The sequence below is a fragment of the Neolamprologus multifasciatus genome, chromosome 13 (assembly GCF_963576455.1).
Source record: "Neolamprologus multifasciatus chromosome 13, fNeoMul1.2, whole genome shotgun sequence".
Classification (NCBI taxonomy): domain Eukaryota; kingdom Metazoa; phylum Chordata; class Actinopteri; order Cichliformes; family Cichlidae; genus Neolamprologus; species Neolamprologus multifasciatus.
This window is the reverse complement of record NC_140451.1, coordinates 19,656,824-19,670,483: the sequence shown is the minus strand read 5'-3', so window position 1 is coordinate 19,670,483 and position 13,660 is coordinate 19,656,824. Positions and strand designations below refer to the sequence as shown.

Here is a 13,660-nt window from a genome sequence, read left to right as displayed (position 1 = left end):
GAAGGTACAGGGAATAATAAGGCAGAGCAGCAGGGGTGGGACGGCCCCAGTGAAGTTATTAAGCCTCAGACACAAACACACAATTCGCCACAGGGCTACAGAGGTGAGACTCCAGGGGGTCGGGGGGCCATTTCTGTTTGTGCATGTGTGTGTGTGTTGAGAAGGGACTATGTGTGTTCACGCTGGGAGCCATGAATGATGAGACCACACACCTTTACTGACACTAACAACTAAAGCTGGTACTGGCTAGCATCTTTAATCTGAAATCTCTTCGTCCTGAAATTCTGCAGGACCCTTCAAAGTGTATTCTTTGAAGGGAAAGGGTCTCTTCAAACAGCATCTGAGCCATCATGTAAAAGCTAAACTCTCCACTGAATAATAAACAAATTCAATTCATTTAAATGGGTTAATGGCACCTTGAGGCAAAGTGAGACGTGTTTCATTGAAGGTTTTAGAGACTGTCAGTCCCTGCAGCTGCTGAAGTAAAAAACAAACAAAAAAAACTCCCACATCTAAGCTGTACAAGGTTTGATGTGGAAGAAGGTCGTCCATGTACATAACTATACTACTGTACTATGCAGGGTCAACCTACCTGAGACTAGAGAGAGGAGAGGTCCAGTTTTAACTAGCTCTATCTTCACAGCTATAAGGATAGGACAGGATTTGGCTTGACCACTCCATAGCTGGGAGCTGATAGCGCAGTGCACGGCCAGCGGTGGATCATTTTTCATCTCTAAATCTGCTTTGGCATGGTCAGGAGTGCCACTGTGTGTCTAAGTGTGTGTATGTGTGGCAGGGGTGTGCAGGGGGTGGGCACGGCAGACACAGAAAACTCAGAGGGACCGCGAGAGGGAGGGGCGGCCGACCGGGGAGCATTGTGGTTCATCTCTTGTGGTTTTTATTGGTGCTCTGACAACACAAGGCTAGGTCTTCCCTCGCTGCTCAGCTGAGCAATCAGGTCACCTCAACTTGACAGACGCAAACACGCGCGCACAAAGACGTCAACACACAGAGGCGTGCACGCACATGCGTGCACACATTGCACATGCAGCCCGCAGCTGTTGCCAATGATGTCAGTCCTGATTTGGCCAAAGTAGCCTTTTGTTTCACAGCATGAACAGAGAAAGAGGCTTCATTTGGCAGTACAGTAAGATTGTTTGGATTAGGGCTTAGCTACTGGTTGCTGACAGAAAAGTCTCACAGCAAAATAAATACTTTTCCCCCGGTTAAACAGGGAATAAAAAGTTGAAAATAACTTTGAAAATCAGTTAATAACTCAAAGCATCTTTCTGACTTCTTGTAGCTTGTTGTATGTCAGTATTTGTAATGTAAAGCTGCTTCTTGGAGCTACAGGATAACAAGATTGCTATATTGATTAAATGGCATAAAACTGAGCTATGAAACTATTGTGTACACACCAACAGTTGTGATGCAAGATCAAAAGTACACATACAGCCTCAAATACATACATTCATTCACATTTTTTTTTTTTAAATAAGTAGTGCTGAAGGTTCTAAAATATCTGTTAACTTGACGAGACCAAGGCCTATTAACTTCTCATTAGTGATCAGGACTGACTGCAACTACAACTTTCTCTTTGCCTGCATAAAAAGGATTTGTTTGACAGCACTTAGTGGACTGAACGATATTAAGAACAATGAGAAAAGTCAAGGAAGTCAATGAAGTAGAATTGTAGATTTACACAAGTGAGTGAGGTCTCTTGGAGACATTTCTAAACACCCGCAGATTCCAAGATCATGACTTCAAACCGTTCTACAACAGCAGACTTCCTCTGGAAGGTCTGGAAGAAGACCTGAACTGTCACTGTCAGATGTGAGTAAATGGGTTAGGATGTTCAGGAACAACCCAGAAAACACCAAGGCTCAAGCCTGGCCTTAAACTGGAAACTGCTGTAACACCATTGTCACTGTCCACAATAAAGTGAGTTTTAGAAAGAATCCCCTGCCCAAAAAATCAACACCTTCAATCACGGTTTAAATTTGCAGCTTCCCAGAAGAACAAGCCAAATACCTTCTGGGGAAAAGTTTTATAAGTCAAAGAATGAGCTATTTTAGTAAAGGTGAGGGATCAAGCATCAAGTGGTTATAGCATTATGCTCTGGGACTGTTTTGGTGCCAGTGGTACTGGTACACTGCACAATGGAAGGAATAATGAAGAAGAATTCTTCAACTTCACCTCAAATCAACAGCTAGAGGGCTGAAACTTGGAAACGGTTGGGACAATGATTCCAAACACACATCAGAACTGGTTTGGGAATGGGTAAAGCAGGCTAACATTAAGCTTCTGGAATGGCCTTCCCCCAACCTCAACCCTACTGAAAATATGCAGACTATGCTTACAAGCCAGGTCTGTACCAGGAAACCAACCAATTGAAATGAACTCTGCCAATTCATAATAAATCCAGAAGCTTTATTATGCCTGCCAAAAATGCCCGATCGAGCTGAAACTTGCTAAGGGACATTTAACCAAATATTAGTGAGGGTTTATATATACTTTTGACCCCGTGCAGATTAGAGAAAATACAAAATGAGCTCAAACCAATACCACCTGATTCTTGTTTCTTTGTTTTATAATCACCCCACACTGGAAAAAGAAGAAATCATAAAAATCATGATGATTGCATGTAAACCTCTCCCCACAACTACAGTACAAGAATCTAAATGTTTTTTTCATTTATGTTTTGCAAATATTTCAAAATCTACAGCGGTGTGAAAAAAAAGTCTATATATAAATGAGTACACGGAGCAACAATACAGCATATAATAGGAAATTGTCAACAAACAACTATAAAAAGTGACAAGCTCTTGATAATTGCCAGCCTCCTCAGCAGGTTATTGACACCTCGCGGTAATGAGTTGTTTCAAAACTTGCACAAGTACAAAACTGACAACGCAAAAGTTAGAGACCTCAGCTCTAGTCAAACACCCTCTACCCCCTTATCCAACACACACACACACAAACACGCAAACACTCACCGCCTCCAACCTCCTGATGCCTGTTGGCAGAACTGTCTGAGGAGCTTAATTGGTACTTTCTTATTTTTTTCTCCTTTCTCACTCTCTCTTTCTGTCCCTCTTACTCTGTCTTTCTCTCATTCAGCTGTGCGTGCGCGTGTGTGCATTTCTGTTCCGGTGCGAAAGCATGTGTGTCTGCGTGCTTTCATGGCAAGAGGATAAGAGCGTGGGTGCCACTAAATGAAACAGAGGCTGAAGCAACTGCACACTCTGTGGCAATGCGATAGGGCGAGCCAACTCGGTTAACCAAATCTTGGAATGAGCTGCCGAATTAGGCGCATACCACGAACACACAAGCTGCAGACAGACACGCACGCAGATGCACACAGGAGTTGTCCCGGTGCCCGGGCAGCTTTCCCGCTGCCAATAATGAGGAGGTTTTAAAGATGTGCATTTGTTTGTGCAGATCTAAAAACACACACTTTAACGTCTAACTCCACAGTTTGCGCGCACACCGATCGAGGTGTTTCACTCAACAGATCCCGCTTTCTGTTTACGTTTGTGTACAGTAGCTTTTATGACACACACCGAGTTACACATCACACCTGCTGACATGAGATACAAACATAGCATGAGACACTCTTCTGCTAAGCTATTATGCTGTCAGTGACATTTTCGGGAATAATCCTGCTTCTCCTGACATTTCATCCGGCGGTTGCTCGAGCTACACGATGCCGTCCAAGCAGCCTGTTGATGCGAGATGTGTTTCGTGGAAGCCCGGCAGCCAGTGCTGCTTGTCGGGAGCGATGATTAGATTAGGTCTGCACTGATTACAGTCTTGTTGGTTACAGTATACAGTTGTATCACAGAGACCAAGAGGGCAGAAGCGGGAGTCACTGAGAGTGGGAATGTCAGTTTGTCAAGCTGTCAAGAGCGACGTTGCTATGTTGTATCCCTGTGTTTAGCTGAAGTAGCCAGGCAGGGAATGAATCAGCTAATATAAAAGAGCACCAGAGAGGATATTAATACGAATCTTTTAGCAGTTATCAGCACTCAGGAGAGCGATACAAAGCCGTACGTGAACGAGAACCTTTGAATCAGATCACGGCGAAAAGGAAACGCAGCTGCACATGTGAATGGCTCCCATTTCACAAACAATGCTATCACAGGCAAACACTTTTAAAGGCAAGTGCCTTTCTTTGGCATTGTGCAAGGCAGTTGCAGCACAGTGGCACAGCAGCTCAACCGTAGCGTGTAGTATTGGCTGAGAATAAATAATCTGAAAAGCCTCAAATGCCCTTTGCCTTCCTAAGCTTTATGAAATATTAACCAAATTAATCTACAGTATTTTCTCCCTGAGAACACATACTGTGCTGCCACTGATTCCCTGTAAGCCAACAATCATTCCTGAGATTAATTTGAAGAAATGCAGGAACATATTTGATCTGTGAAAGCCAGCGACAAGGTGTAATTATTCCCTTCTATATATTATGGTTTCTATTAATTGTGCCTGTTCCGGCAAACGTTACTGTGCTTGTTTAACTGACAGCCACAGGGCCACAGGCATCTCTCAACACAGCTTTACTCCTAACAGCGAGCGTGCTGGGTAAAACGCATTATTATAACAGTATGGGCTTGCCAGTATATCACCTGATCAGAGGTCAGACTGCTCTTGTACCCTGTGAAGATATTTTTAAAGACTGGTTTTGATACCCTGTTTACTAAAGTCATTTCTAGAGGCCTCAAGGCAGAACAAAAGGGCAGAGTTCACTGGGAGCCGAAAGAGCTTCACTCCAAACATGTGACCAGAAAATGAGGGCCACAAAGTAAAATAGAAAATCATTTGAAGGGATTTTATAGATTGCAGATTTAATGTGTCCGTCTGATGGAAAAAGAGAGAGAGAGAGAGATCAGAATTAATCCTCTTAGCTGTTTGTTTGGTAATCTGATTTAGTCTGATTTTTAGGCTGCTATCTCTGCTTGTGGTTACTGATGCTGTCTCTGGATTGACCACAGCCATTTTCACCTTCAACACCCACCCAGGGATTTGGCTCGACATATAAACAAAATATCGGTATATGTAAATCCTGTACAATTCACCAAATCCAGCAATGTGTCTGCTTATGAACTTATTCCCCGCTCTGACATCGCTCAAGAGAGGCACACCACGGCTGTCCCTGCTCCAAATAAATGACCTACTTTGCACATTAACACACATTTACATGCAGGCAAGATCCAGAGCGGGCTTTGTAGTTTCTGTTTTCTAACTAAGACACTTTGCGCTTTAACTGCAACGTGTCTCCTGCTCAGTTCTTAGAAATCGCAGCTCTTTTCTTTCCTGCTCAGTGAATGTGAATGCAGACATGCGTCCCTTTCAAGTCCAACTGAAAAACAGGGGAGTAATATAGTCCAGGTTTGCGAGTAGAATTGTACTTTTGTCGTGCATGCATGTTAAAGGAAGGTGAGGCTGGCACAGAGGCCCACCTAAGGTGCTCCCAGCTCAGGCAGAGCTATTTCCAGACACCCCCTACCACCCAGCCCCTCCCAACTCCTCTGTGGGGGAAACCACACCACTGCGCAGACCCCAGTCTCGGACACGACTTAAGAATGGATTCATTATTCACATACACACAGGCGCTGGCACATAAGGGTGCGATGTGGTGGTAGTTTGGGGGGGCAGGGTAAACATACTTTTACTTAACTTTACTTAGAACTGCTAAAGAGGGCATTAAAGCAGCCAGCTCAGCTTTTCGGCAGTTAAACAATGTCATGTAAATGCCCAGTGGGGCAGATTTGCCACTGTGTAAACATGCACGCTCAAAACTAACGAGATGGCACGTGCGTACCAAAAGGAGCCGTGTCGCCATGGACATATGAAGCAAAACTACACAATAGCAATGTAAGTCAACCCGGCTTTAGACGTGCACGTCATAGCAAGTTTTTAAGAATGCCTCACAGCACAAGACAACTCCACGCAACTTGACATGGATGAATATGTAAGTGCTCTCTCGCTCACTCTTATACTTCCTGTCTCAAACAAACGCGCGTGCACGTACGCACAAAGAGGCCAGATTGCACACAAGTTTGCTCACGGACCATGATAAGAAAATGTGGTAAATGCGTAATCTGATATGCATGACTTGAGGTTTCTCTCTGCCTTTCTTTTCCTCTTGGAAATCGCACGTTGCATCCATAATTTACACCAGCCTCCGTCTGTTTCTCTCTTTTCCACTCTGCTCTCCCCTTCTTTCTTTTTTCCCCTCCTCTCCCCGTCGGCCCTTCTCTCTCCTGGCAATCTGGCTTTTGCAGCTTTGCTTATTAGCATATTGCAGAATGTGCAGATGCCACCAAAAATTATTCACCTTCAAGCGCTTTGATGCCGTTTCACATGTATACAACTAACGCTGTCTACATTTTGCACAACCCTCCCAAACAAAACCAGAAGGACTGGGCCTCTTTTTTTAACCTAAAATGCGATGGAGGCCTTAACATGACATCCTTTAGTGCGCTGTATCCTCATATCCTCATCCAACCCAATTACTTCATGCATCATCGTGGTCACTGTCACATGACGACTGATGGGGTGTTTCATCTCGGCTAAGGTTTAAATGAACACTTAATATTCATGCAGTCCGAGGGTTATCTGAATACATAATGTCCATGCTGTTCAAAGGAAATATGAACAGAGTATTCAAGCATGTTTTTGCATCAAATGCAGCTTTGTCCTTACAGTAAAGATCGGATTGGAGGATGAGGAAATGGGGATGAGCAGTTTACTCCTCTTGGAGATTGATACAGGCAAATCAATGGTCACACACAGAAGCTCCAGCACTGGTTCAACATGGATAACGATGCCTTGAAAACAAGCAAAAAAAAGGTAGAGCTCCACTATAGCACGCATGCAGGAATGTGCTCTTGTAAACATCCTTTAAATGGGCTTGATCTAAAATGACCACATCAGAGGAAAGAAAGACTTGGCATCCCAACTTGTTTGGTCTCACTGACTGACTGACTGCCCCCGTTCCTCCTCCACCCCTCACCTGACAAGCACCAGCTGTCTACCATGCAAAGAGGAAATGCTATCACCCACTATCACGCAACTAATCCCCGTAAACATGTGCTTTCATTCAGAACAATGGTGGCCAGTCATGGTGGCAATTAATTCAGGATGTTCTGACGCGTATGTGGTCTAATATATGAAAGCGTTGGGATAACAGAATGCAGCATGTAACAATTTAGGTATCGCAGGACAATCAAACAACACACAGATGATTTACGTTAAAGCTTCGCGTGTTCTTTTGATGCCCCGAATCGCAACATATTCAGGTTTTTATATTGTTCTTGAATACACAAAGTCTTCTTTCTGCTTCAGTTACCACATAACACGATCACGAGAGCATCCTTTTCTAGGACAAAACACCTGGTATGATACAACGCGGGACAATAACCAAATGGCAGCCATATTGTCTTATTTGCAGTATCACCACACGAGCTGAAGCCTAACCAGTCAAATGAACACGCAGCTGATAAATCAAGATTCTTACCAGTTTGGATAAGGATGTTCTTGTGTTTCCTGTTAGGCAAAATCCGTTTCTTAATCCTCATCAATCACAGAGCGAGTCTAAAATGAACAAAAAACAAAGTGCCATGCACATGAGGGAGTGTGACAAAACACAACGTGCTTTTTAGTGATAGGAAAACAAGGCTTAGGTGGCAACATTTATCGAGATGCAATAAAGCACCCCGTTGTGCAACTGACAAAATGGAAGCGCATAACAAGGACTGACAGAGCTGGAGAGAATATGCATCTCTAATCCCTGCCAAATATGAAGCATAAAATACTTAAATGACAAATACAAGTTGATTTCTTGTCTTCCTTGTGAGTGCTTTGTGCCCATCTAGCTGCAAAAAACAGCTGTCTTTGAACTCTCCCGACTCTAATCATGGAGGAATATTTCTTCTCTGCTTCTGGCTCTTCTCTAACTAAGATGTGCAGATCTCCTAATGGGACAGTCGCTCGCTGACTATTAATGCACTAGCCTACTTTACAAGACTGCATCTTTGACTCACTTATTTCTATGCTTGAAACTCACACATCATTTCATTAATATTCTGCAAGACGTCTCCCCCCGAAAAAGCCCCGTCTGGCTTACATTTCTTCCACATGTGTACTTGTACAGTAGGCAGAAAGAAAAGACTTGAGCTATCTTCACAGGCTACAGATTGCCCCACATTTAATTACTGTTAACACCAGTGCTAGCAAGCTAAATATGCCTCCATGATTTATTCACTTTCCCCACATTTGAGTCAAATTAAATTAGTCATATGGGTTTAATTAACTAAATATGATCTGATATTGTAATTTCACACTTGGATATGGGATATAGAGAAGGGTACTTCAGTACAAAGAAACCACAGTAAACCAGTGTTCATTAGAGGCTCTTGTGTACAGTTGTGTTGGCATTACCAATAGTAGCATTAGCTGAATGATTGCTTCTAATCAAGGTTCGCACACTGGGAGGTTAACGTTATTCCTGAAGAACCAGGAACACTCTGTTTACACCATTATTCACTTTCCCATTAGCCATCCAACCGTAGCTAATATAAGCAACTCCCCCCATATTTTCTAGGACCTGCGCTAATTATTGTTATTGAAGATTGCAGAAGTGCATTTAAGGAAAACAAACAGTTTAAAAGTAAAGGAGCTGGGCTTAGTTGGCCAGATATTAAGATACTTGGATCCCAAGATAGACAGAGCTGCTAGCACCAAATCCTTCTTTAAATGTACATCTGCATGTACAGTCTTGTGAAAAACTGAGTGCACCTACATGATTCACTAACTTGTAGAACAACATTTAGCAACAATAACGTGTTGCTTTTATGACATCATCTCTTTATGTACAGCTCTCTTAGGTCTGGGGTTTGACTCGTCCATTGCAGAACCTTAATTCGTTTCTTTTTCAGCCATTCTGTTTACGTTTTCTGCTGTGCTCGGGATCATTGTAATGCTGCCTGACCTATTTGGTTTCCGCCAAATTCTGCATTCTCTCCACTTTGATCTTATCAATCCAGAGGATTTTGTTCCAGAAGTCTCAGTGTTTGTCCGCATGCAACTTTAAAACGGTAAATGGGGGCTCTAGAGTCTAAGATATAGCTCTTGTTTTTCCTTTCTTGCAGTTTCTCTGAGCATTGGACGTGCTGACCTTTGGGGCCGTGTTAATTTAACTGACCAATAATTTCCAACATTGTTTTCGTCAACGACCTGTCTTTTCTGACAAACACAAGACGATAAATTAAAAAAAAAAACTAATGCATGCAGACAAAAAGGATGATGTAATGTAAAGACATCTTGTTTTCATCAATGAATGCTCCATGTTTCTCATAGAAGCGTGACAAAATGTCAACAGTTGGGAGGAAGAGAAGAGAAAAGTAGACATATGGACCCATTTTACATTTGATGTCAAGGAAATTAAGACACTTTGTAAACTGTGTAGAGCAACTCTCACCGTTAAAAACACAACTAATCTTTACACTTTATAGTTTAGTCAACTGAATCAACTTTAGATTTAGTCTACTATAATCTTATGATATCTAGTCAGATAAAACTAGACTAAAAAAAACAATCATTTAGAAGCCTAAATGACAACTAAAACTAAAAACATCTGCTGGCAAAATTAAAAATGCTTTGGGTTGAATTTGCTGGGACGTGTGTGGCACAGGTTTCTGAATGCACCAGACCAGCAAACTGCCAAATCTTGTGCTTTAATAGAGGTGCTCATACTTGCTGATGATCTAATAATGAAGTGCATTTGATTAGCAGGACCTGGGTTCTACTCACCTGCTTCATTCCTATGGAAAGCACTAAGGGTACTTGCATTAGCCTAGCATTGAGAATAAAATAGATGTTATTGTTTTATTATGATGCTTATGCTAGCTGCCACGTAAAGCTGTTAAAAGCCCAGTAAAGCACTGGAGTTTGGTGAAAGCTGCAATGTTTAAAGATCAGATTAAGGTCAAGAATGAAATGGAAAAATATCTAAAAAGAACAGTTTTTTTGTTGTTTTACCTTCCCTGTTTGTTTGTTTTTTACTTAAACCCCATAGAAAAAAAAAAAAATCAAGATGAGAATCAGACTGGACTGTGTATGCTGAGAGTCCTCAAAGCTCCCATTAAGTGAGTAAGTGAGTAAATATGTTTTACTGTCATTTAAGTGAACTAACCTATTCAAAACTCTTTTTTTAATAACCTGCAAAGTTCTTTACACTTTGATTATAACATGAATTCAAAGAGTGCATTACAAAGCGCGCTGTAATATTTAATATCCAAACATTTGTAAGTACTTCTGTTGGGGAAGGTCACCGTTGATTGAAATGCATTCACCACAGGGCCTACTGTGGGTTATTTTTTTCATTCAGCTGAACACAGTAATTTCTATGCCTGTCTGTCTTTAATTGACTGAGCAGCTCTAATGCTGGTGTTTTTTCCCATTCATACAAAGGCGCCATCATGGTGCTAAACGAGCTTCAGTGAATGATATTAAAAAAAGAAAGAAAAAAGCGTGCGGTAATTTACTGATCCTAGGTAATGAAACATGAGGCCAGTGTGGCATGTTTTCTCACTCTCACCAAGAGGAAATATGGCTGCTGAGAGCTACGCTGGCTTGCAAAACACTGTCACACCGCCTGACGCCACAGGCAGAATTATCAGAGAAAAAACAAATGGAGGCATTGATTCACTAGTTGTTTATTTACAGCCCTCTCTGGAGAAGAAATAAATTCCCCTGTTGAGGCTTTGTTTCCCCATCACACGACACAACGGGACGCATGAGAAGAGGGGTGAGCGGGCAACACACACACGCGCGCGCGCTTGCGTTCTTACAAATGTAAGATCGCACAAACATACGCACACAAACGTCTTACATCTGGATTAATCTCGAATGGGCGTCTTCACAGATGCCATTAAATGTAGCAGAAGGCGAGAATCATACAGGAAAGAGGCTGCCATCTGAATAATTTATTCAGAGTCTCATCTTGTCTCACACCAGGGGGATTTCTGCTTTCAATTTACACTGTTTTCCTCCCCATATTCAAATCGGGAGCGCAGATTTGTTGTGATTGGCACACGGAAGGTCAACGTTAGCAAGCTAGCGTCAACGCTGTCCTCAGTGGGTTGGTATGCTGGTCTATTAGCACACTAGGATAGTGTGTGTGTGTGTGTCTGTGTGCGTGTGTGTGGCAGTCTTTGTTTACCTCAGTGTGTGCTGGCTGACACTGGAGAATAGGCCTGTGGTGCACAGAGACATCAGTGTGTGTCTGAGCTTATTAGGCTGCTTTCCAAGGACACAGGAGGATCTAGACATTACACTGGCTGGGGAAAAAAAACACTATTGCTAATCATAGCGGGAGGATGTTAGGGATGCAGACAGAGTGAGGGTTAAGGGTGGGGAGGGGGCAAAAAGGACAAGAGAGGGACAAGAGCTGGAGGAGTCAAGAATGAGAGCAGGAATGGAGCATGTAACGAAAGGGAGAAAGAGTGCCTGTTGAAGTTATGACTCTCATGCATGTCCTCTCTGTGTGTGCCACTCTGGGACTGAGAAAAGGACGGAGAACAGTTCACCAAGACACAGGTCAGCCGTGACAGGATTAGCCTGACGCATGTGGGGTGGGGGGAAGCAAAAACCCTCTCAGAGTGATGAAGTGTATTTTCAGCTCTTCTGTTTGAGAGATCCAGCGTTACAGGCGGCACAAAGGATCTGTTTTGTTGTTTTTTTGGTTTGGTTTTTTTTGTGTTTTGCTGTTGTTGTGCGATTCCTTGGGGAATGGATCAGTGCATCCCACTATGCGCTCAATGGCGTACATTCAGCAGAGGCGGAAAACATCTCTGAGACGCGAACACCGCATTTGTCTGAAGAGGCTTGTTCTGTTAGAGGGGCGTGCTCTCTGAAATCCAAACTTCAAAAAAATGGGTTAGGAGGTTGCTCGGAGGAAACTGTGCTTACCGAGCAAAATGCCCGAGTCGTTTCTAGTAGTAAATTGGTATGTTGCTAGCTAACACTGGTGACAGGACTTGGCTGTTGCACGCAATGAATGGCCCTGTAGTAGTCAGGCACGGTGCAGTTGTTCAACAAGGCTTCTTTAACCAGCTGAATGACAGGCAGGCAGACGGGGCGGTGAGCCAGCCACAGACATTCAGCTCTGGCTGTGCTGTAATGATGCCCAGTTCAGCTATACCACAGAGGCCACGTGATGAGAGCAGAAAGCAACCAGGAGAGCAGAGTTCAACTCATGAGTTAGGTTGCCAGGCTATATGTGCCCCCTTCTTTCCATGTATCCCACCCTCACATGCCTCCATTTTTTTATGTTGTCTTTTTGTTACTGTGGGGAGTGTATGCATGTGCTTTTTGCTTTGTTAAACTTTAAATGTCAGCATCCACATCCCCGAGCGCTGCGTCAGTAGCTCTTTGCACTCTCCACCTTGTGGAAATCTCTGTGCAAACCGAGGGGAAACTCAGCACCAGTATGACACAGCATGCAGGAATGCACCAGCGGATGTGGCTCTCTCCCTTCTCTCTCCTTCTCAGTCAGCTCTGGTCTCCTCCCTCCCTCTCCCTCTGTGGGCAGGTCCATATGCACCCAGTAATTATCAAGGTTATTTTCTCCAGAGGGCAAAATCCCTGTTTATGGCCATGAGCGTGTGTCACAGGGCCCTGGCTGTCAACCCACAGGACGCTGACTCTGTAGACAACCCCAGAGAAAATCTCAATCTCTGTGGTTGTCAGATCCAGCAGTTTTGCTGCTTTTGCACCCATTTGAAAATTACAAAAAAAACCCCAAAAAAAAACAACAACTCAGTAGCTGTGTCATGACCTCAAGTGAGAAAGCAATAATGATGTTTTCCCACCAACCATAGTTATTATCAAAACCGAGGAGTTATTTCTAGAAATCACAGACTAAACAAAGGCTATTCACTCAGCAGAGAAAAAGTGATATTCGCACAGAGAAAGAACCCAAAACGATCATTTATATCAGTGTTATTTGCTTTTCTTTTTTTATGTCACTTTACAATGAGAAGTTTTTTTGTATTATTGGCTCGATTCAATTCCTTCCCAGAGCCAGACACTCTGGAGAATTGTGACCTGAGCTACAGCATACATTTCCTTTTTGGCAACAGCTACAGAGGAAGTAAAGGCCAGTGCTAACAAGCCCTGTGAAAAAACACTAACCAATCCAACAAGCCAGGAATTATACCAGTCAATTAGAGGCAAACAGGAGGCAACTTTGTTTTCCTGAATGGGATACAGAGTAGGCTTGTTCTTGTGGTACAGTAGGCTCGTGAGCAAACAAGAGCCTGGAGCAACCTGAACTGCAAGCTGAAGAGTAAATTTGCATGTAGCGAACTGTTAGCCAGGGTCAGCAGTGCACACGCACACGCACCCACACACAGACAGAATTTGGCTGCTCCCTTCACAAAAGCTGCTTCCTCTTCGTTTCATCACTCAGGCAGGGCTTTGTTGGTGAGCGGAAATGCCTCTAGAGGGAATGAAAATACTGGCAAGTCCCTGCAGCTCTTTCTGGAGGGAGACAGGTCCTGCAGCTGCACACACGCAACCGCACACATGTGCCAAAGTGCCCGTGTAGGTTGACGGCTCCGGTTGCGCACAGAGATAACTGTGTTAACCTAAAGAA

At 43.3% G+C, this 13,660-nt stretch overlaps 1 protein-coding gene across 6 annotated transcripts in view; it reads right to left on the bottom strand.

The window, feature by feature from the left end:
* zmiz1a (zinc finger, MIZ-type containing 1a) overlaps positions 1 to 13,660 on the bottom strand; it is a 108,959-nt gene that overhangs the window by 53,663 nt on the left and 41,636 nt on the right. For 5 of the 6 annotated variants that reach the window (XM_085182190.1, XM_085182189.1, XM_085182186.1 and 2 more), the window contains exon 3: positions 7,520 to 7,596. The exons of the other annotated variant lie outside the window; for it this stretch is intronic. The gene's annotated coding sequence lies outside the window, so the exon portion shown is untranslated. The remainder of the gene's footprint in view (positions 1 to 7,519; positions 7,597 to 13,660) is intronic. 6 annotated transcript variants of the gene reach the window in all.